Source organism: Adiantum capillus-veneris, chromosome 9, assembly GCF_014529385.1.
Source record: "Adiantum capillus-veneris isolate H3 chromosome 9, ASM1452938v2, whole genome shotgun sequence".
In the NCBI taxonomy this organism is placed as follows: domain Eukaryota; kingdom Viridiplantae; phylum Streptophyta; class Polypodiopsida; order Polypodiales; family Pteridaceae; genus Adiantum; species Adiantum capillus-veneris.
Window position 1 is genome coordinate 133,638,914 of NC_140939.1, and position 23,753 is coordinate 133,662,666.

A 23,753-nucleotide genomic window follows, 5' to 3' on the forward strand; every position below is an offset into this window, starting at 1 on the left:
TTATTTGTGGCCGATGGCTATTATATGGCACTGCGATCAAGCGAGGCACTGCTGGCCATGGTGGTGCGGTACAACAAGTGGGCATTGCGAGGTTCCTCCAGCCTGCGGGTGTTGCTGCATTGCGGGGTTCCTCCAGCATGCGGGAACGGAACTGCTGTGGCTTGGTTGCAGACCTTTACTGTGCAATTTTTGTTGGGTGCAGTGTGCGGGCCAGCAGGTGAGTCAGGACGAGCCAGTACGGTATCGTACGCAATGCGTAGCCGGGTATGCGGTGCCTGTGCAGCAAAGGACAACAAATGATCAATTCATTAGCAAAGCTTCAAATGCAGTACGGGTTCAGTTGCTCAGCTTTGCCAGAACAATGAGCAAAGCTAAGTTGCGGTTCCTCTATGATCAAGCCTGGCACCTGCGACAAGTGCACAATGGCCGGTGATGGCCATGGCGGTGCGGTACAATGAGTGGGTGCAGTGGGAGTGGGCAGCGATGGTGGGCTGCCTGCATGAAGGAGCACCAAGTGGCGTTGCTTGAGGAGGGCCACCCCTTGCATGGGAGCTGTCAGGGGCCATCGACGGGGGGCTGGAAGAGCAGAAAGGGACGAGGTGCAGAAGGGGCCGCCATACCAGGGCCTTGGCAGAGGAAAGAGGAAGGGGGGCCGGCATCTGAGAGGGAAGAAGGGGGCTGCAGCCTACGGTTACACAGTGCAGACGGGATGAGGGCCGCCAATGATTGGGGTCACTAAGGGGGCACTGCGGACAAGAAGAAAGGGCTCGAGTGCAGAAGGCAGAGCCGCCAAGCCAGAGAAGGGGATAGAATCCTCCTTGAGGTGAGCAAGGTCGCGAGCAATCACAAGTAGAGTTGCAAGTGGTTGAGGATGTTTGGGATTCCGTGAGCAAGGGAGAGGCCTCTATCTGAATAAGGATGGGAATTGGGGACTATTGTACAAGACAGAGAGGTGTCTTTGTGCGGAATTAAGAAAGCAATGGGATACTCATGCGAGCAGGGATGCATGATATACGGCACGAGAGCAAAGTGTTGTGGAAGAGTAAATTGTGGAGATGCGGATTTTGAGGGGTGCAGGTAACAATGCTGCGATGGGGAAATCCTTGTACTTGTTATTCATTGTGCTCGAAGTCTCAAACTTCCATGTTCCTCTTTTAATTGCACCGAGGGCGGTGATGTCCAAGTGATGAAGGTTGATGCGGCATAGGGACATATCGATGAAGAGAGAATGTAGCGCCTATGACCAGGCATCAAATTCATGAAGGTACGGTCAAAAGTTTTTGCGGTTATGCGACAAAGAGGACCATGGGATGTTGCAATTACCAGTGTGTTGTGAAAAAGACACGATTTCCTTTTTTCTTGTTCATGATATTGGAAATGTACTTCTTGCACTTGGGGTACTCTGCCTTGGCTATGCCTAAAATGTTTTGTAAAAAAAATATTTTAAAACAAAGCACATGCACATAAGGCACTTGACTTCTAACCAAGGGACTCATGAACACTATGAGTTCGCACATGTCCACCGTGCGTGCCAAGTGTTACGGCATAAGCCGGTGTGTGCCAAGTGTTAGCCGTTAGGATGCCTTGGCTGTATGGTGGGAACCTTACCTAGGAATGGGGGGATGCCAAGAGGCATGAGTCATGAGGAGCGAGGGGACACGACTAACCTATATGAAGGGCCTCTTGTGACCTTTGTAAATATACACAATAACCAATCTAATCAGTTATGGCTGCGGACGTGAACATCTATCTCTCTCTCTCTCTCTCTCATTCTCTCTCTCTAATGCTGTGCGGTGCTCCTCTCTCTTGAATTTCTGTGAGCACAGTTTCATAATAGGCAGCCACGCCTATTACAATAGCTACATGGCGTAGCTTAGAGGACTCCGTGAAGCCCTCATCTCCAAACGCCACATCGAATTGTTGGGTAAAGGCCAAGACTTTGTCTGTAGCACGATAGGTGCCATCGTAGGTAAGGAAAGAGATGCTCTTCCCTCCCTCTTTGAACTTCTTGAGCTTGGACGACCTCTTCCATGCGGCATAGGATTTCCTATGGCCTCTTCTTTTTGATGGTTCAAAATTTGCACCATCACTTTCTTCAGGAGATGAAGAATTTGAGGAAGATGGAGAAGAGGGTGACCTCTTTCTTGCCTTGATCTTCGTTGTCTTCACCATCACTTTCATAAGAGGAAGAGGATGAAGAAGATGGAGAAGAGGGTGTCCTCTTTCTCGCCTGTTTCTTCTCTTGCTTTTTGTCATCCCTCTTTGAAGTATGGTGTAGAGAAGTATGCGATGGTCTTCTCCGTTTTGGAGGTGATGGAGAGCGTTTAGCTCATCGTCTTCGTGGAGCCATCTCCACCGAGGTGGCAGGAGACTCACTTCTTTCTTGTTCCTTCGATGGAGGCTCTTGAATTCTACTTTGAGGAGGAGATGTGTCATCAAGGAGCAAATTTCTGAGCCCTTCATATGGGTCCTCTTCTTCATCCTGAATCGGAGAGAGGCCTCTTTTGGAAGTCTCACAAGGAGGCTTCCTAGGTACTCTCTTGTCATGGTGGGGAACTTAGAGAATCTCATGAGCACGAAGCTACTGTTGCACTTCACTTTGGTGGGATGGATTGCCCATGGCTTGTTGAAGCTTAGAAAAAAGGTAGTTAACAAGCATCGGGGCATCATTAGTAGCCTGATCATTAGCAAAATCAAAGTTATCAACATTAATTTCACTCTGTTTACTATTGTCAGCCAGTCTAACAACTTTTAGGTGTAAAATTTTTACGTGTACTTTGGCACCCTCACATGCAATTAATAATACCAACCATTTATAGCTAGCTTGAGGACCTCCCTTCTTGAGCAAGAAAAGAGAAACCTTGTGCTCTGATACCAATGTAACATTTAATGGTCTAGTAACTTGTGTGTAGCGGAAAATAGCATGAACATAGTGAGCATTTTATTAGAATAGATTCCTAATGAGAATAACAAGAGTGCTTGGGTGGAGAGAGCAACAAAAAGTATAACACCTAGTTAGATAGCATGAACAATACTTCAAAAGAGAGAGAAATTAAGCAATTGACAACAGGTGAGGACCGGATTTTCATGGATCCGGTCCCCCCTCCAAAAGGCTTTGTATTATGGTTTCTCCCATCAAGAGAGACATTTTACAATACAATTCTTTGTGTTCCTTCAATACTATCCAGTGCAATGAAGATGGAAACTTCAAGCACTAAGCAAAACACTTATCAAACACAACATCAATTCCCTCACGGTATCAGACCCAAGACCTCACACACATTCGAAGATGGTGAGAGCTAGCGGGGTATGAGAGTAGATTGAGAGGAAGGAGTATTCTTACGAGAAACATGTACATCTCCTCACATAATCACTCTTATTAGCATAGCTTAACTGAGTAATTAGCATGGTAGGGGATTTCTAATCGTCGAGCAAAAAAAATCGAGCTAAGCCATATTCCGAGCAAGTCCAAAGTAAATTGACACAATAGAAACAATTGTGAAATAAAATAATTATGCCATGCATGTTATTTTTAGTATCACAAATCTTTGAACCGATTAGAGACAAATTTAGATTTTAGAACCATTCATAAAACATATGCTTGACACATAACGTAATTCAAGGTGATCCTCTCCAAAATAGTTGACCAAAAATTTGGCACATACATTTCCCATAAAAAGTCAACACATGAACTCTATCACCTAGGATGCTATCCAAGAACCTCCTAAAGCTTGAAATAGCTCTACTTTTGTAAGTGCAGATTGATGCACAAAATTATAGGCAATAGAGTCCAGACCAAAGATTCTAAAAAACACAAAGTAGATGTGCTTGCAAGGCACATATGCAACACGTTTTCTATCACGCCTCTGAAAATCCTCACATGAGCATCCAGGGAAGTCTGCAAGTGTGACAACATAACACCGTTCTCCACTGACCAATTGTAGTAACATGAAACACATGTGATACATTCGGGACCACAATCACCTCCCTTACTAATTTGGCCGCCATAGCTCTTCCCTATGCAATCCTAACCTGAAAATATCTTGTAAGTTTTGATCTCCATTTTACAAGTTTTTCATCTCTAAATTTTGGACGAAATGAACTCGGTGTGCTACCACATATTCTAACATTGCGGCTGCACTCAGCATTTGCATGTGATTCTTTAAGAACAAACCCATTGTTCAACAACACTTCAACTTTAGATGGCTGTAGATTAGTGCCCTCCGCCACAACCCAAGTCCTAGGTGCAGGTCCTATGAGCCTCTTATCAAAGTCTTGAAGTGTCACTAGCAGCCAAAAAGTGGGTGTCGAGTTCAAGTGATGGAAAATACAATTTCCTTAGCTCGTGAAAATTACTCTAAAAGTTCTCAATATTTCATAATTTTTCAAAAGGATTTAATAGTGTTTTTTAATAGACTCGGCTATTTTCTTAGACCAACTGGGAACAATGACCCTGATTTTAGTCTTGCCTCATTTGGGCTTCCACCATGTTTGAACGAAGCAGACAATCGAAAATTCAACAAGGAAACTACAATTTCCATAGCATGTGAAAATTACCCTAAAAATCTTCAATGTTTCATAAATTTTTTTAAAGCATTTAATTGTGTTTTTAAATAGACTTAGATATTTTCTTAGACTAAATGGGAAACATGACCCTTATTTTACTCTTGCCTCATGTGGGAGTCCACCCATGTTTGAATCAAGCAGAGCATCAAAAATTCAATTTCTCCTTAGTTCGCGCTGCAATAAAACCATAGCTTGCACACAAATTTGGATGGTTCTTCCTGCACTGATTTGCAATCCTAGCAGGTAAGACAATCCAACATCCTGCCCCTGCGACCAACACAATATCACTTCCAATACACCTTGGTTCGGTGCTGCAACCAATCCGCGCCGCGCAGATTGGTTGCAGCACCGAACCAAGGTGTATTGGAAGTGATATTGTGTTGGTCGCAGGGGCAGGTGGTATGAGGACTTTTCAATGACTAAATTAATCTGCGCTACATACCAATAAACTTAGTTAAACGCCTAATGTTTGTTGGATGAAACCATCGCATGCTTAAATATGAATGTGGTCGGCTCTTGCTGTGTTGATCTGCAATCCTAGCGAGTGAACTAGCAAATTATCCACCTCGACAGTTGACGGCTGTTGGGAACTCTTCTGCATTGCAAGTGGTCACGACATGGGATAGGTAAGACAATCCAATTTTCACCTCCTCAATCAGCGCAAATGGCACCCTTGAGTAGCTGCTTGTGGCTATTGGCTTGCGCAACAATTTCCAGAATAGACAAGCGTGCCACCTAGTTATCACGTGGCAGTAGATTCAGGGCTGGTCGTTGCATTACAGTAATGCCTTCTCCTTCGAGTGTCCGCTATAATCAATTCCAAAAGAAGCCTCGTTCGGTGCTGCAACCAGTTCGCGCCGGCGTGGACTGGTTACAGCACCGAACCACGATTCTTTTGGAATTCATTTTGCACTGCTGAGGAGGTGAAAATTGGTAGATTTATTTTCAAAATTTTAGTTAATATGCACTGCAGACTAATCCGAACCAAAATTTTAGTTAATATGCACTGCAGACTAATTCAAACCAGAATTCTTTTGGAATTGATTTTGCACAGTGCATAATTCGAACCAGAATTCTTTTGGAAATTGATTTTGCAGTGCTGAGGAGGTGAAAATTGGCGGATTTATTTTCAAAATTTTAGTTAATATGCGCTGCAAACTAATTTTGCCAGCATATTTATTTAAGGCAAAATACCCCTCTAATTTTTGGAAACTTCCAAAATACCCCTCAAATTTCAAAATTCCAAAAATACCCTTGTATCTATTTTGGTTGAATTGTTCAAGAATTTTTAATCTTTATTCCTTTTTGATAATTGAGATCCGTTTTTGCATGCTTAACATGTAATTTGCCACAAATTACCTTGCAAAAAAAGGCGATTATGTCTAGAGATAATGAAGCAATTCATCTCCAAAGCCTACATAATCGACTCAAACTCTGGATTTAGCATCTTATATTGATAAGCAATGAGACTTCTTTGAAAAGCTACAGCTTTTTTAATCTTTGGAGAAATTTGATTTCACAACCAAGGGTATTTTGGGAATTTTGGAAAATTTGAAGGGCATTTTGGGAATTTATGACAAAATATTGGGGGTGTTGTGGGAATTTTTGAAATTTGAGGGGTATTTTGGAAATTTCCACAAATTAGAGGGGTATTTTGGTAATTTTCCCTTTATTTAATTTGCACTGCAGACACCTACTGCTACTCTTGCAGCAAGGTGTATTATTGGAGGCCTAACTCTTGCGTCCGATGTTGTTATAAGTGTGAAGTGTTCTCCACATTCGACGGGTCTGGGTGCCATTTTAATAGCAGTTTAGATGTTGTTGAGAATCGTCTTGAGGCCTTGAAACTTGGTGTACTAAGACCTTGGGTTTTTCTTTTCTAGGGATTTTAGATGGAGATACATGTATAAAGATTTATGAGTGGTTAAAAACCCATATGACCCGGGCCACAAATTGGACCAGTAGGCCATTTTTTTAATATGTGGCCATGATGAGACTGTTAAGATTAGGTGTCATTACTGTAGTTATTTTATGTCATTGTTTTTGCGAGCTTTTGGAGGCCTTTCATTCTTTAGTTTAGGAGGCTCAATGAAGGAGGCTCTGCTCCATCCTACAGTCCAATTCATATAACCAGGTATAATCAAATTCAAATTTATGTATTGGAAATGACTTCTTCGGAGGTGTAAATTCAAGGTCACTGGTTTTTGTGTTGTTTGAGGGTGGTGTTGGAATTTGGACCCAAAATATAATTTGTTCACATGCAGTGAGTGAGCGAAGCCACGCTACAGTAAAACATACTCAAGCCTTAAAGCATCAGACTTTGGTCGCCTCTTGCTGCGCCGACTTACATTCCTAGTGAGTAAGCAACACCAACCTTCTGCTCCTAAGCCAGCTTAAGAACAATTCCTTAAAAGCCTGGTTAGGTGTTGCAACCAGTCTGCACCGAATCAAGCTTTTAAGGAATTGTTTCTAAGCTGGCTTAGGAGTAGAAGGTTGGCATATATTTTTTCCAGAAAAAATTTAATGAAGCATGTTAATTTGCACTGCGTTACGTATTCTTGATTGTAATTGCATAATTTTGCTAAGTTGGTTCACACGATTCAAATTGCAAATATAATTCCTATTGTTGCTCCCGGCAGTTGGTTCTTCCCATCCCGGCATAATACCACACTGAAATGCCACCTCGCTGACGTCAAACTTCCAGGTACGCCAAATTAAATACCATCAATATTGATGTAACCAGTTTCAAATGTTGTTATTTATTGGATTGTTTGATATCTGATTTAACAATATTTAATAACTCCATGATGAAAACTTTAAGAAAATATAGAGTTTTAATAAATTTCATGGTAAGCAAGCATAAATGTGCAGTTTTGAAAATTGATTTTCTGTTTCCTTGTGATGCGACAACTCTATTATAGTAGTGATCCAATATAAACGTTTTACTATAAACCTCTTCGACTCACAAGCCCGGCCCATGACTAAACATAAGTGCAAAAGAATAATGGCGGCATCATGGGTACTATAAACCTCCTTGGGTTGGCTCTAGTACATAGCAGTGGTCCAATATTATGACCCTAGGAGCCTTGGAGGAGAGTTAGGGAATGTATGTGGTGTTTGATTGTCGTAGCTCCATGAAAAAACAAGAAGAGGGAGTGGTAGTAAGTGGTGTGGCTACATTTGTGCCAGTAGAGTGACCTATTGTCAACTCATATGGTAGAGTTTGAACAAAAGTTATTCAACTAAACCAGACTCGATGTGTTGCAACCATAAGTCCCTCCCCTAAGCATGGACATAGGGTAGTGTTCAATTGCATTCTTTCTAGTGGGTCTTGCTCCGTTCTACCATTCGCTCGGTATATTTTGCTCGGTGTATCGTAAGACTCTGCATGGTAGAGGAGATGAGCATGCATTGAAGCTTGGCTCTTGGTTGGATTTGCATCACAAAGCCAAGAGTTGCTGGTGTAGGCCTCCCTTCTCACAAGCTTGGAGTAGGTGGTAAGCTTTCCATTAAAGCTTGAGAAGGAGAGAGAGAGTCTTCTTGCTTCACACCTAGATTGTGTGAGTGTGTAAGTCAGTAATGCCTTTGAAAAATCATCCCCCTCTCTCTCTTGGTCGATCATGCTCACATCCTATTGGACCTCCCCAGCCTCAGCCAATGGAAATTAAGCAGCATAAGTGATAGCCTTTTGACATGTGTCCCCCTTTCCCCTTTTGTGAGATCTTTAGGTAATTAATAAGTGCAACTAAACTCTCATTGGACCCCTTTGACTCCTGGCCAATAGGAATCAGGCAAGCCATTGGGCTGTTGAATGCTCATTGGACCCCTTGGGAGACTGTCCAATATTCTTCTAGAGATCTTAATTCCTATTGGTTCATTTATTAAGTGTTTTTAAATTAATTAAACTAGACTTACTGTAGCCGGCTAGGGAGCTGACAGGTGTCCCTCATTCCCTTTGTGTAAAGGGAGCTTGTGTGTGTGTGTGTGTGTGTGTGAGAGAGAGAGAGTTTCTCTCTCATCTCCTACTTCTAGGGCTCACCCCCTCCTATGTAGGGATGGTTAAAGACTTTTGGGACACACACAAAGCATCCAATTTTCCTAGGATTTTGACCTTTGGACACAACCTTTGAATTTTGGAAGTCTTAATGGGCTGAACCTTAGGGTCTTTTAAGCCCATTGTTGCACATTGATCTTTTGCAGATGGCCCCCCCTTTGGATCCCTATTTTCCCTCCTTTGGATCCCTACTGTGGTCGGTTTGCCAGCTTAACCAATATTCTAGCTTTTTCTCCCATGGCACTTCCCCATATTAAATGATCAGTTTAACATGATAAAATCATTTAGGAGAATTAGATATTAGTTATTATGACACACACACACACACACACACACACACACACACACACACACACACACACACACACACACACACACACACACACACACTTATGGTTAGTTCCAGCTTGATTGTAATTTCTTTAATTTTTATTTTGCTGGGACTACTAGCCGGGGATGCCCAGAGTGTACTATTGGCTCTGGTAAAGAATGTTTTGAGGAACTTATGGTATCTTTACCTTGTAAAATAAAGGGGGCAAGTTCCCTGCAGGATAGGAGCTTGTATTGACTAAGGTGGATTGTACAGATACCTAACCATGTAGTTAATTAAGGACATTAGGGTATACGGGTTTCATGGCTCTGCCTACACTGGCATTTTTTGCAAAACCATGGTGGCCCCCTCCTCTCGCGCTCTCTTCATTATGAGAACTTGCGGTGTGGCTTAACTCCACGTATAATGTAGGCGCCCGTTGTTTTGTGCTGACAGTTGGCGCCACTTGCTCTATAGCACCTCCTTTTTCTTCCTCCCTACGTTTGCCTTTGTACCTGGAGGTGCACCACTACTCTGGTAACTTACTGTGGATGGGCTCACTGTACTATCATGAGGAAGGTGTTACGTGCTCCTAAACCCTATAATAGGTGAGTTTTTTTAGCTCACTTAGCATTGGTAATGTGTGCATGTGTTGCTGATGTATTTATTTGCATAGTAGCACTTTCTATGACCTAGCCACTGGTTGGTACTATTAAGTAATAGATCTATGGCTAAAGGCAAGGAGAAGCAGGCCATTGTGGAACTGGCTACATCGACTCAATCTCAGGTGAATATTGGCATTAAAATAGATTCCTGTTCCGACAGAATGATGATGTTTTTCTTGGATTGGTTTCTTATGCACATTAAGGACATGTATGACAACTCATGTTTTTGTTAATTTTCCAGTATTTATTGCTGTTCGAATGGTAAAGTTTGATTAGAGTAAGATTATGGTGCTATTCCTCATACTCAGTTTGCAATGTCACTTTTGTTGTGGCTTGGCGGTGTATACTCCTGTAAGAGAGCTTTTAATTACTTGTTAAAACATTGAGGCTCAAAGTTGTATCAGTGGCATTGGTTGTATGTCCCTTTTGTAAATAAACGATTTCTTGTTGTTATGCATATTCAGTCGTATCTTGAGCTTGGGTAGTTTCAACATTAATGAGGGAATTGTAGCCTGTTAAGCTGGTTGTTTGGCGCCTTATAAAGCTGAGGCCTGAGGATGATGTTCTTCATAACACTTGGTGATGAAAACCATTTGGTTTTGTGGACCTACTGGTTTGGTATGTAGATTCGGCCTGGCATAGTTTAGCACCAACCAGAGGTTTGGTTTTTTAAGGTTTCCTTCGGCAAACACTGGATGTTGTTAACTTGGGCCTCTGTTTAAGTTAGATATAATGAAGTAATATCATTAACACATAGGGAAGAAATATTCTTGATGGTGTTAACCCTCTGAGAGTTGAATATCGTTCCCGTTGGTTGACCAATATACCAGTATACCAGTACCACCAACACCAATACTAGAATGGATAGTCTGAAACTAGTAACATTACGAATATGCCAGTATAGCAGTATAGAAGTTTCAATACCAGTACTACCGATACCAGTACTAGCATTGAAAATATGAAGACTAGTACTTGTACCAGTACTAGTACATCAAATGTATATCAAATCTCTATCTATATCAGTACACTGGCTCTCAGTAGAATTACCTATTTCCTTCTCCGAGTATATAACTCCTAGTTATACTTTATTCTGGTATTCGCTGCATGACAATATGTCTGGAACCAGTATACTAGTGAACCGGTAGACTAGTATAGCAATAAAGCAACACCAGTTCAATATTACCAGAACCACTACTAATGCTGACAATCTTGAACTAGTACCAATAGTGGTATACCTGTATACATGTTTAGGAGTATAGCAATATCAGTACCAAGACTAACCGTACTGGTACTAGCACTGCAAATTTGAAAACTGGTACCAATACTAGAACCAGCATACCAGACCTATATAAATACCAGTACATTGGCTCTTTGCAAGACTCGTATAGATTTACCTATTTCCTATTTTCAAGTATAGAACTACTAGTTTTCTTCATTTTTTGGTATTCTCAACATAGATAAATGTTTGGGAACCGATATACCAATATAGCAATATAGTAGTATAATGATATCAGTTCTAGCACTGAAAGACTGAGACTAATACCAGTACTAATGAACCGGTATACTAGGATAACGGAATAGCAATACCAGTACTAGCACTGTAGATTTGAGACTGGTACCAGTACCAGTATACCAGACTAGTAAAGGTTTGTTTATGATGGTGTAATTGGCTACCAAAGTCTCTTGAAATTTCTCTTTACTTGCACAAAAAAGTTGTACCTTTGTGACATGGATAACAACTAGGATGCCCATGCATCACCTGCATACAGAGACAATGCTAACGGAATGTTGTGTTGTCTTCTATGGATGCATGTGAGGGCTACTTTCTTTGGTTCAACTTTTTGGTGCTTTACTATTTGGAAGATTGGCAGCTAATTCGAAGGAGTTTTCACCTTTTGTATGGTGTCTTAGACCAACCTGTTGATATTTATTTGTACAAAATCAGGCTATCTAAGCTTGTTTTGTATAATAAACCCTGTATTTATCTGGGTACCTTGGTCTTTGAACATGTATATGTTTGTTTGTGGGTAATATATGTAAATAACTAAAACACACACACACACACACACACACACACACACACAAAGGCACACATGAGTGACATTTAAAATTCTCTCTCTCTCTCTCTCTCTCTCTCTCTCTCTCTCTCTCTCTCTCTCTCTCTCTCTCTCTCTCTCTCTCTCTCTCTCTCAAAATCAAAAGTAGAGTAGGCGGTTTGAGAGTGTTCGACTGAAAATTTATTCTACTATATAATGCATGACCAAATTCTAGCATGCTAGGTGGCTCAATAGTGGGCAGGTATAAGACGTTGGGAGGACCACTTACGAGAATTCAGGGGACTCGGGAGTCGAGGAGTTGTTGTTTTGGGGGTGGGGGGGAGCTGAGAGGAAGCAAAGAGGCATTACACACACACACACACACGCTAATACACGAGTCGTTTCTCAAGTGTCACCACTTTATTTAGTCTGAAAGAAACTTGGTTTTTTCCAAAAAAAAAACCCCCTCCTTGCTCTTCACTTTTACATGTCTAGTAGACCACCCATGACATGATCACACAAACAGCTATCACAGTAGAAACAGGTGCTTCGATGTTCTGACAAAGGTAGGATTCGTGTAGATAAGAGTACACCACACTCCAAGGTTCGTGGTGTGATATTGAAATACCCTCTGAGTGGCTGGCCATAACTGCGATACAAAAAAATCTTTCGAAATGGAAGAAACTGCGCTAGCAGATATAATCGTTCTGAAAAACCTAGCTTCATTGAATATTCTACATAATAGTGTCGTGGCCCTATACCCATTGCTTCAATTACCATCGCCAGACGAATGTTATTCCTAAAATGTTCTCTACCCCAAAGTGTCACCCTGGTCACTCGGTTCTGATATGTCCACCACTTCGTCTGAGTCACAGATGTGCCTAGCTGCGGAAATAAAAGCCGTTCATAACGGAGGAGTGTGGCTCGCTTAGTAGACTCACTTGACTGCTGAAGATGTGCAATAGATATTGCTAAAACCTGTTCCCCAGTCTGAGCCATAAACAGATAAATATGTAGAATACACCCAATGACAATGTTAGATGTTTACTTTTAACTCGCAATCAGCTACTCTCAACAGCTTCTATACACTGGTTTGTTAAAGAGATGCTCGTCTTATATAGACTGATTGATGACTGAACCCAATGGTTGTAACAAGAAGAAAAGCACTTTACTTTGTAGGCCTTGTGTAGTTTTACTTTAGCTTCTGTCTCTAAATCTGTCCTAATGGACGGAGCTTTTACCTTAGACTCTGAAGGGATAAGATGTTATGGATTACTGGCGGTTTGTATCCAACCAAGATTGAGAGCACTAGCTCGTATAAAGACTGTATATCGGTTTTTTTAAAAATATGGGCTTACATACACTTGCTATCTATTGCCACTGGCATGTTAACACATAAATTGGTTTGATAGTTTGTTGTAGTGTGTTATTGTGAATGTGGGACCGCCTTATACATAAAGGGAAAACATACCTTGTATAAATCTCATCGTATCAGGTTTTCGTATTCTCTGCAGTACCCTATTGTGTGTATCGCGCACTGGCGTTCTGCCGCTTGTAAGGAATTCCCTTGCTTTGTTGAGCTGAGATGTTTCGTGAGCTCTCTTCTGGCTTCTCATTCCCAGATCTTGTGCTGAGTATGATCCCGGAGTAAATGGTCCTTAAGGCCGGCCTCGATGGGGAAGCGTGCAGTTTTCATGCTCGTATGTAGCGTGACATAAGCTCACCTATAAATGGATCATCAAGTGAGCGCCTATGCTCACTTAGCACTGTGATTTGTGACCTCTGTGTTGCTTTCAATTCTGCGTTGCTGTGTGACTTCATCATGCCGAAAAAAAGTGATAAAGCTATCATGGAGGATTCTGCTTCAAACTTACAGGTTATATTTCTGTTGGTTTCTAAATTTAGAAAAAAGAGGAGATATTGTAGATCGGATTCTGCCTGTTTGCTTAACGGGAAGTCATGCTTCAAATTTATGATTGATATATTAGTGAACATTGGTAAAATGTAACTGCTCTTGGATCTGGTGCTTGAGGAATTGTTTGGACTGGGTACTGGATGAATTTTTAAAATTATGGTTGGGGCATTTGGCTACCGGATGATTATGACTCTAGAAGTTTACTATAGGGCAGCCGAATGGGTTGTAATGTGATGAGGATGTTGATGGTATGCATATCATTAAATGGTTGGTGATTTGAAAGCATTTAAAACTGAGAAATTTTAAAATCTTGAAAATATCTGTTGACATGGCTTTTTTACCGGGGTTGCTGCTTACTAAGGTATAATTTGCAGGTTGTATTTCTGTTGGTTTCTAATTAAAAACAAGGGGGGGGATACTGGTAATCAGATGCTGCCTGTTTGCTTAATAGGAATTAATGCTTCAAAATTATGATTGAGATATCAGTTAACATTGGTAAATTTTAACTGCTCTTTCAACTTGATCTGGTGCTTGAGGAATTGTTCGGACAGGTTACTGGATGGAATTTTGGAAACTTTGGCTAAGGCATAGTGTTACCGGATGACTGTGACTCGAGCAGTTTACTTCATGGCAGCCTAGTGGGATGTAATGGGATGAAGATATTGAAGTTATGCATATCATTAAATGGTTGTTGATTTGAAGCATTAAAAAATGTCTGCTGACATTGCTGTTTGCCGGGGTTCTTGCTTACTAGTTGTAATTTGGAGGTCAAAATGAAACTTTTTAGGAATTGTTGTAACTCACCAAAGGTAAGAAACCCTAAAAATGGTTAGCTCAAGGGTGACTTACTCCTTCTCGCTTGGTTCTGTACTTGGAATTATGAGTATTTACCAGCATGGATATGGATTTTTTACTCTCTCTAGCTTGCTATACAGACTGAAGGTAAGTAGTCTTGTTTTAATTTTTTAATAATAAACCCGGTTCTGGAACCGATTTATCTGATATAGGGAAATATGGTATTTGTTTACCTCTGGACTGTTGGAAGATATGAGCCTCGTAGACTAAAGTTGAAGATTCCCGTTTTATAAGCATTTTGAAAGAACAAATTCCTGGTTCTATAAATCGCGGTATTTTTGGGATTTGATAAATATGACTCTGTTGGATTGGAAATGACAGCTCTCTTGTTGATATATCTGTATGGCTGTATTATGGTTTAGAAGGCATTCTGTCTATTAAGGAAAGGGTAGTTCTGAGTGGCTGAGGATGCCGATTTCTTGAAGAAGGTAATTATGAATCAGTTACTGCAGGGATTTGAATCGGGCTGATGGTTTTATAAAAATATATATAAAATATGTATTGCTCAAAACTGGGAGCAGAGATTGTCAGATTTACTGATAAAGTTGTAAAACTAAAGGTTCGGTTTACAGCCCGATATCTCGTATTTATGTGAACTTTACTTGGCCTACTGGTATGCAATATCTACTACTAGAAGTTTATAGATGTTCTTGGCTTGATACGTTTACTTCGATTATATTTCGGAAATTGTCTGGACTTGCTCTATTGACTGAGCTATCTAAATAACTATTGTATGATGTCTGGTTTTATTACGAACTTTGACAAAAGTTTGTCAGCCATTGCATAATGACAGCGACAATTTTTTATAATATTTTGGATTATAGCTTGAAAGGGCTTAGATTTGAAAAGTAGTTAAATATCTGTGGTTTATAAAAAATATATATACACTTGATTTTTTTTTTTGAATTAAGATCCGGTCTGAAAGTCGATTTTTTTTTTTTGTCATTTCGAATTAGGTGCTGTCCATAACTGAAATCTAGCCTTTAATGGTAGTTAGTTTGTAGTTCTCTCTAGTCGGATTAAGAAGGTAGTTCGTGTCTGGCTTGGATAATCTGCCCAAAAAAACCTACTAAGGTTTTGAATTTTTTAAAAAAGTTTTTAGATCCTAAAATTAAACAGCTAAACTATGATGAATTCACTTTCCGTATTGGATTGGCAATAATCCATGGATCTTTTTTATTTTAAACAAGATACTAGATAAGAACTGTGTTTTTTTAAAAGTGACATGGATAACAACTGCGATGCCCAACAGCACCTGCATACAGTCACGTGCTAACGAATTGTTTTCTTAAAGCATTCAATTCTAAGTTATTGATGACTATGGATGTTCGCTTAACTTGAAGCTACATTACTCCGATGTTGGGGACGGCTTCACCCCATGATTTACATTGATATCTTTACTACCTTGTACAAAATTTATTTTCAACTGCAAATAGATTATTGTACAATTCCATTGTACTGTCCTAGAATTAGTGGTTTGTGAACTGTAGTGTTCGTTTGCGTATATATAGGTTTATATATATATTTAGAACTTCTACACACACAATAAACGCATAAGAGAGACTGACGTGTAGGTTGTTCTCTCTCAGACCCTAGTTCTAGTTTCAAAATCGCCTATTATTATATAATTTATTATATGATAATAGGCTGGGGTGCTATCACACAGTCACTGTGGTCCTCATAGACCTGACTGGTGAAAGGTTGCTAGCACTACCATTCCACTCTATATTCTCACTTTTCAGAAAACTTTTCCCTGTTTTTTACTTTCCATTTCACTAGTTTATTACGTCTGTCTACCGGGTTAATGGAAAGCTCACTGCAAGAATAACGGTCTGTTTTGACCCAGAAAAAAGAGCTCTGATTTCAGAAAAACTACGGCTTGCTAAAGAAATTGAAAGCTTCTTTCCTTATATCTCTCATAGAATTCGGCCCTATCTGCATAGGGCTGTAAAATTCAATAAGAAGTAAAAATCTGTATAAGAGTTTCGGCACCACCCAACTCTTCCTTACGATGTAATCTAACTAATGTTCTTGAAAATCTATGCAGATTGTTTCCTTATCCTAAGGGCTCTCTCTTCCTATGGAACTCCTTTTTGTCGCTTCGTTACTTGTGTTGAAGTGTATACAAGATAGTGCGGCTTCTGCCTTAATTTGTGATGCCTCTAAGGATTCTAGTCTGTCTCTTGTCCACCTTATTTCTTTTGACCAATGGATGAAGGTTCTTGCTCTCCTTGTTATGAATAAATTTGATGGTATCAACCTATTGCCGGAGTTTGCTTCTAATCTAGCTGGTATTTCCAAAACCCATATGCAAGACTTAGCTTCCTTCTTGTCTAAAGGATCTGAACTTTCCAATCTCCTGAGAAAATTTTGCGGGCTTAGTCCCATCTTTATTACGGCTCCCTCCACTCCTATAGTCCCTCCTCCTAACAGCCTATTTTGTAGGGATGCTGCTGCTTTGGAAGCAGTAAAAGAGTTTCAGAAGGACCTTTTCTCACTTAGTGAAGTCTCCCTATTGGATATGGTGCCAAAAGTATCTAGGGCCTTTCCTTTTTAACCTTCACGTCAGATTGAGGTAGAATCCTTGGGGGTAGAGCACAAACTTTGGTTGTTCCCAAATAAAGGGTTTATTGCACCTATTTCGATGGAAACTTGGGTCTTCCTTGCCAACTTGGCGCCTTCCACTATTGAGTAGTGCAAACTTAAAGTCCTCAAAGGAATTCAACTTTTGGATAAAGGTGATCTGATTTTAGCTCCGTTCAATATGAATTTCCTGGATAAAAAAAAGTGCGGTTCAAATACTGGGTTATATACAAGAACCAAAGGTGTGATGACCTTTAGTAAAAACAATGCAGATTACTATACTGAAACAGTATGGAATGTATTCAGGCCGTACCTTAAGTGTGCTTGCAGGTTTTTAGACCCTAAAGCTTCTTGCGAGTCAAGCATCATCTGGTTTGACCATGCAATTTGGTTTGCCCTCAACAATCTACCGAGTATCTTTCCTGACAAAGCTAAAGAATTTCATCTCTCCCTCTTTTGCTCATGGCTTGGTGGTCAAGCTAGGGAGCTGGTCCTGGCTCAGATCGCTTTTATTCAATACAGATCTATTATGTGTGACACCCTCCAGGAGTTTGGTTCAGATGAGTGTGGCACTCTTCTAACCACATATGGCAGTTACAAAGGAATAAAGAGTATTGTGGGGCAAATCAAGCCTAGTATTGATGATGATGAAACTCAAGTCTCCAAACATCCTAACACTCTTATCTCTCCTGCTGCTTCTTACACCTCTTTTTTGACTCCCTCCTCGAGTGATGCTGTTTTTGGAAGAGGGAGGGGTAGAAGTTATGTTAGAGGCCGGGAAGGAACCTACCAATCAAAATATTTTGGATATGTAATTTACAGGTACAGAAGAACGCCTGTGGCAGACTCTACCCACCGCCGAAGGATGAAGCTTGTAATAGAGTATTTTCACATTGCTTGTTTACTAGCAAGATTTTGGATTTCTTTACTCCTCAAGCTATCTTTTCAGAATGTTTTGGACATGTTTTTGGATCAACTCTATTACTAAATGATGTGATGTTTGGTTGGAAATACTTGCCACCTATCAAGAAACTTTTTTTATTCGAATGAATTCCTACGTAATGAGAAAGTTCCTATCTGTTCTTGTCATCTTTTTCCGAAGTTTTGTAAGACTTTTGCTAACTTTGGCTCACATGTGTGTACTACTGAGGTTGGAATTATATCTGATATTCCTATAAGGAACCTCTTGAAAAAAGGCTTGAACCATATCCCCCCTTTTCCACTAAATCCTCAGCTGTCCTTAGTGGCTCTACTTGAATGTCTGGCCGACTTGGCCTTAAAACTCCAACTGGAGGAAGAAGCTAACATTCTACTTACCTCTACACTAAAAAATCTTTTTTGGAATAAGGTTAGGCTTATGCCGCAAGAATGGCTTTGCTCTGATACTACTTGGCTTACCCCTAATTTTAAAACTTCCATTTCAGAAGTTAAGGAGAAATGGTTCATTATTGGACTTGATAAAGCCTCTAATACTGCTTCCTTTATTTGTAAAAGGTTAGCATTTGAATCTGCATACTCTAGGCTCAACGGTCTTGAATTTTTAAAAATGGACACATCTCCGTTGGATACTGCGACACTTTTAAATATTGAACTTGCTGGACTAGGTTATTATCCCAGCTCTCTGAAAATTCCTGTTCTCTTCCCAACTTATAAAAATCATAAGCATAAATTTAGATGGATTTCTGACGCTTCCAATAGTCTTTTTTCCCAGATTACAAATGATATCACTTACTGCTTAAATTCTATTTTGGAAGAAATTGAAGCTATTTGTGCTATCAAACGCAAGGATCTCAAAAAATTCAGAAATATAGATTGCTGCCCTTTTTGGATCATAAAAAACGGTGCTGAGGTTTCTATTAACCTCCCAGATAACATTTTCTCTATCTTTACGGCAGACATAACACAATGTTATGAGAATATTCCTCTAAATGGACCTGAAGGTCTATTTAATACTCTATCTATTCTTATAAAGTTAGCTTTTTCTCACAGAAAAAAGCTCGGATTTACATGTATCTCAACTAAAATGCATAAAGGTTGGGTAAAAAAATCGAATAAATCCACTCCTTTCGTATTTAAAGAGGATGATTTGTATAAATATATCTCTTGGCTCCTTAATAACTGCTGCATCCAAGTAGGTGCTACCTGCTACAAACAAATTTTAGGTATCCCAATGGGATTTTCATGCTCTCCGATTATGTGTAATCTTTATCTATGTCACTACGAATACCAATGGATCTTAAAAATGATTAGTAACCCTGATAATACGTTGACACTTAAACACTTACAGGTTTATGGATGACTTATGTAGCCTTAATAATCCAATGTTCAAGGATACACTTAAAGATATTTATCTGTCTTGTCTTAACATCGAACCAACGTACTCTGATAGAGTTTTATGGCAAGACAAATGGATCGTTTCCAAGACTCACTTCCTGAATATGGAGTTTACACTTACCTCCCCATTTGCGGGTAATTTCTTTTCGAGGTTCTTCTGGAAAAGGGAAAATCTCAAACTCTTATCCTCTGAATTTACAAAAAGAAAAAACAATAGACCTTTCAAAAACTCACTACATACCTGTCTAGGTATGCTCTTTCTTATTGTATATGCCTCGTCTGACAGCTTTATAACATTTGAAGGAATCACTACCCTTATTAACAAATTTATTAATAACGGGTTTTTCAAAAAACGACCTTGTCGCTTGTATCACTAACTCATTGACAAAACATAACTGGACCGGTCTTAAATATGACCTACAGAATTTGATTAATCTTATTAAACCAAAATAAGATGTATCTAATGAGGTAGTAGGCCCATATTCTATGGGTCTACTACCTCATAGAATATGGTGCCTGGGAAAGGGCGGGTACACACACACACACACACACACACACACACACACACACACACACACACACACACACACACACACACACACACACACGCTAATACACGAGTCGTTTCTCAAGTGTCACCACTTTATTTAGTTTGAAAGAAACTTGGTTTTTTCCAAAACAACCCCCCCTCCTTGCTCGTCACTTTTACATGTCTAGTAGACTATCCATGACATGATCACACAAACAGCTGTCACAGTAGAAATAGGTGTTTGGAAGTTCTGACAAAGGTAGGATTCGCGTGGATAAGAGTACACCACACTCCAAGGCTCGTGGTGTGATATTGAAATACCCTATGAGTGGCTGGCCATAACTGCGATACAAAAAAATCTTTCGAAATGGAAGAAACTGCGCTAGCAGATATAATCGTTCTGAAAACCCTCGCTTCATTGAATATTCTACATAATAGTATCATAGCCCTATACCCATTTCTTCAGTTACCATCGCCAGACAAATGTAATTCCTAAAATGTTCTCTACCCCAAAGTGTCACCCTGGTCACTCGGTTCTGATATGTCCACCACTTCGTCTGAGTCACAGATGTGCCTAACTGCGGAAACAAAAGCCGTTCAAAACGGAGGAGTGTGGCTCGCTTAGTAGACTCACTTGATTGCTGAAGATGTGCAATAGATATTGCTAAAACCTGTTCCCCAGTATGAGCCATAAACAGATAAATATGTAGAATACACCCAATGACAATGTTAGATGTTTACTTTTAACTCGCAATGAGCTACTCTCAACAGATGCTATACAGTGGTTTGTTAAAGAGATGCTCGTATTATATAGACTGATTGATGACTGAACCCATTGGTTGTAACAAGAAGAAAAGCACTTTACTTTGTAGGCCTTGTCTAGTTTTGCTTTAGCTTCTGTCTCTAAATCTGTCCTAATGGACGGAGCTTTTACCTTAGACTCTGAAGGGATAAGATGTTATGGATTACCGGAGGTTTGTATCCAACCAAGATTGAGAGCACTAGCTCGTATAAAGACCGTATATCAGTTTTTAAAAAATATGGGCTTACATACACTTGCTATCTATTGCCACTTGCATGTTAACACATAAATTGGTTTGATAGTTTGTTGTAGTGTGTTATTGTGAATGTGGGACCACCTTATACATAAAGGGAAAACATACCTTGTATAACTCTCACCGTATGAGGTTTTTGTATTCTCTGCAGTACCCTATTGTGTGTATCGCGCACTGGCGTTCTGCCGCTTGTAAGGAATTCCCTTGCTTTGCTGAGCTGAGACGTTTCGTGAGCTCTCTTTTGGCTTCTCATTCCCAGATCTTGTGCTGAGTATGATCCCGGAGTAAATGGTCTTTAAGGCCGGCCTCGATGGGTAAGCGTGCAATTTTCATGCCCGTATGTAGCGTGACATAAGGTCGCCTATAAATGGGTCATCAGGTGAGCGCCTATGCTCACTTAGCACTGTGATTTGTGACCTCTGTGTTGCTTTCAATTTTGCGTTGCTGTGTGACTTCATCATGCCGAAAAAAGTGATAAAGCTATCATGGAGGATTCTGCTTCAAGCTTACAGGTTATATTTCTGTTGGTTTCTAAATTTTTTTAAAAAGAGGAGACATTGTTGATCGGATTCTGCCTGTTTACTTAACGGGAAGTCATGCTTCAAATTTATGATTGATATATTAGTGAACATTGGTAAAATGTAACTGCTCTTGGATCTGGTGCTTGAGGAAATGTTTGGACTGGGTACTGGATGAATTTTGAAGATTATGGCTGGGGCATTTGTCTACCGTATGATTATGACTCTAGAAGTTTACTATAGGGCAGCCGAATGGGTTGTAATGTGATGAGGATGTTGATGGTATGCATATCATTAAATGGTTGGTTATTTGAAAGCATTTAAAACTGAGAAATTTTAAAATCTTGAAAATATCTGTTGACATGGATTTTTTACCGGGGTTGTTGCTTACTAAGGTATAATTTGCAGGTTATATTTATGTTGGTTTCTAATTAAAAAAAAAGCGGGGATACTGTTAATCAGATGCTGCCTGTTTGCTTAACAGGAATCAATGCTTCAAAATTATGATTGAGATATCAGTTAACATTGGTAAATTTTAACTGCTCTTTCAACTTGATCTGGTGCTTGAGGAATTGTTCGGACTGGTTACTGGATGGAATTTTGGAAACTGTGGTTGGGGCATAGTGTTACCAGATGACTGTGACTCGAGCAGTTTACTGTATGGCAGCCTAGTGGGATGTAATGGGATGAAGTTATTGAAGTTATGCATATCATAATATGGTTGTTGATTTGAAGCATTAAAAATGTCTGCTGACATTGCTTTTCGCCGGGGTTGTTGCTTACTGGTTGTAATTTGGAGGCCAAAATGAAACTTTTTAGGAATTGTTGAAACTCACAAAAGGTAAGAAACCCTAAAAATGGTTAGCTCAAGGGTGACTTACTCCTTCTTGCTTGGTTCTGTACTTGGAATTATGAGTATTTACCAGCATGGATATGGATTTTTTACTCTCTCTAGCTTACTATACAGACTAAAGGTAAGTAGGCTTGTTTTAATTTTTTAATAATAAACCCGATTCTCGAACCGATTTATCTGATATAGGAAAATATGGTATTTGTTTACCTCTGGACTGTTGGAAGATATGAGCCTCGTAGAATAATGTTGAAGATTCCCATTTTATAAACATTTTGAAAGAACAAATTCCTGGTTCTATAAATCGTGGTATTTTTGGGATTTGATAAATATGACTCTGTTGGATTGGAAATGACAGCTCTCTTGTTGATATTTCTGTATGGCTGTATTATGGTTTGGAAGGCATTCTGTCTATTAAGGAAAGGGTAGTTCTGACTGGCTGAGGATGCCGATTTCTTGAAGAAGGTAAGTATGAATCAGTTACTGCAGGGATTTGAATCGGGCTGATGGTTTTATAAAAATATATATAAAATATGTATTGCTCAAAACTGGGAGCAGAGATTGTCGGATTTACTGATAAAGTTGTGAAACTAAAGGTTCGGTTTACAGCCCGATATCTCGTATTTATGTGAACTTTACTTGGCCTATTGGTATGCAATATCTACTACTGGAAGTTTATAGATGTTCTTGGCTTGATACGTTTACTTAGACTATATTTCGGAAATTGTCTAGACTTGCTCTATTGACTGAGCTATCTAAAAAACTATTGTATGATGTCTGGTTTTATTACGAACTTTGACAAAAGTTTTTCAGTCATTGCATAATGACAACTGCAATTTTTTACAATATTTTGGATTATAGCTTGAAAGGGCTTAGATCTGAAAAGTAGTTAAATATCTCTGGTTTATTAAAATATATATATACTTGATTTTGTTTTTTGAATTAAGATCCGGTCCAAAAGTCGAATTTTTTTTTCTCATTTCGAATTAGGTGCTGTCCATAACTGAAATCTGGCCTTTAATGGCAGTTAGTTTGTAGTTCTCTCTAGTCGGATTAAGAAGGTAGTTCGTGTCTGGCTTGGATAATCTGCCCAAAAAAACCTACTAAGGTTTTGAATTTTTAAAAAAAGTTTTTAGATCCTAAAATTAAACAGCTACAGTATGATGAATTCAGTTTCCGTATTGGATTGGCAATAATCCATGGATCTTTTTTATTTTAAACAAGATACTAGATAAGAACTGTGTTTTTTTTAAAGTGACATGGATAACAATTGGGATGCCCAGCATCACCTGCGTATAGTCACCTGCTAACGAATTGTTTTCTTGTGGCTATTGGTGCAGGTGAGGGCTACCTTCTTTTAAAGCATTCAGTTCTAAGTTATTGATGACTATGGATGTTTGCTTAACTTGAAGCTACATTACTCCGAAGTTGGGGATGGCTTCACCCCATGATTTACATTGACATCTTTACTACCTTGTACAAA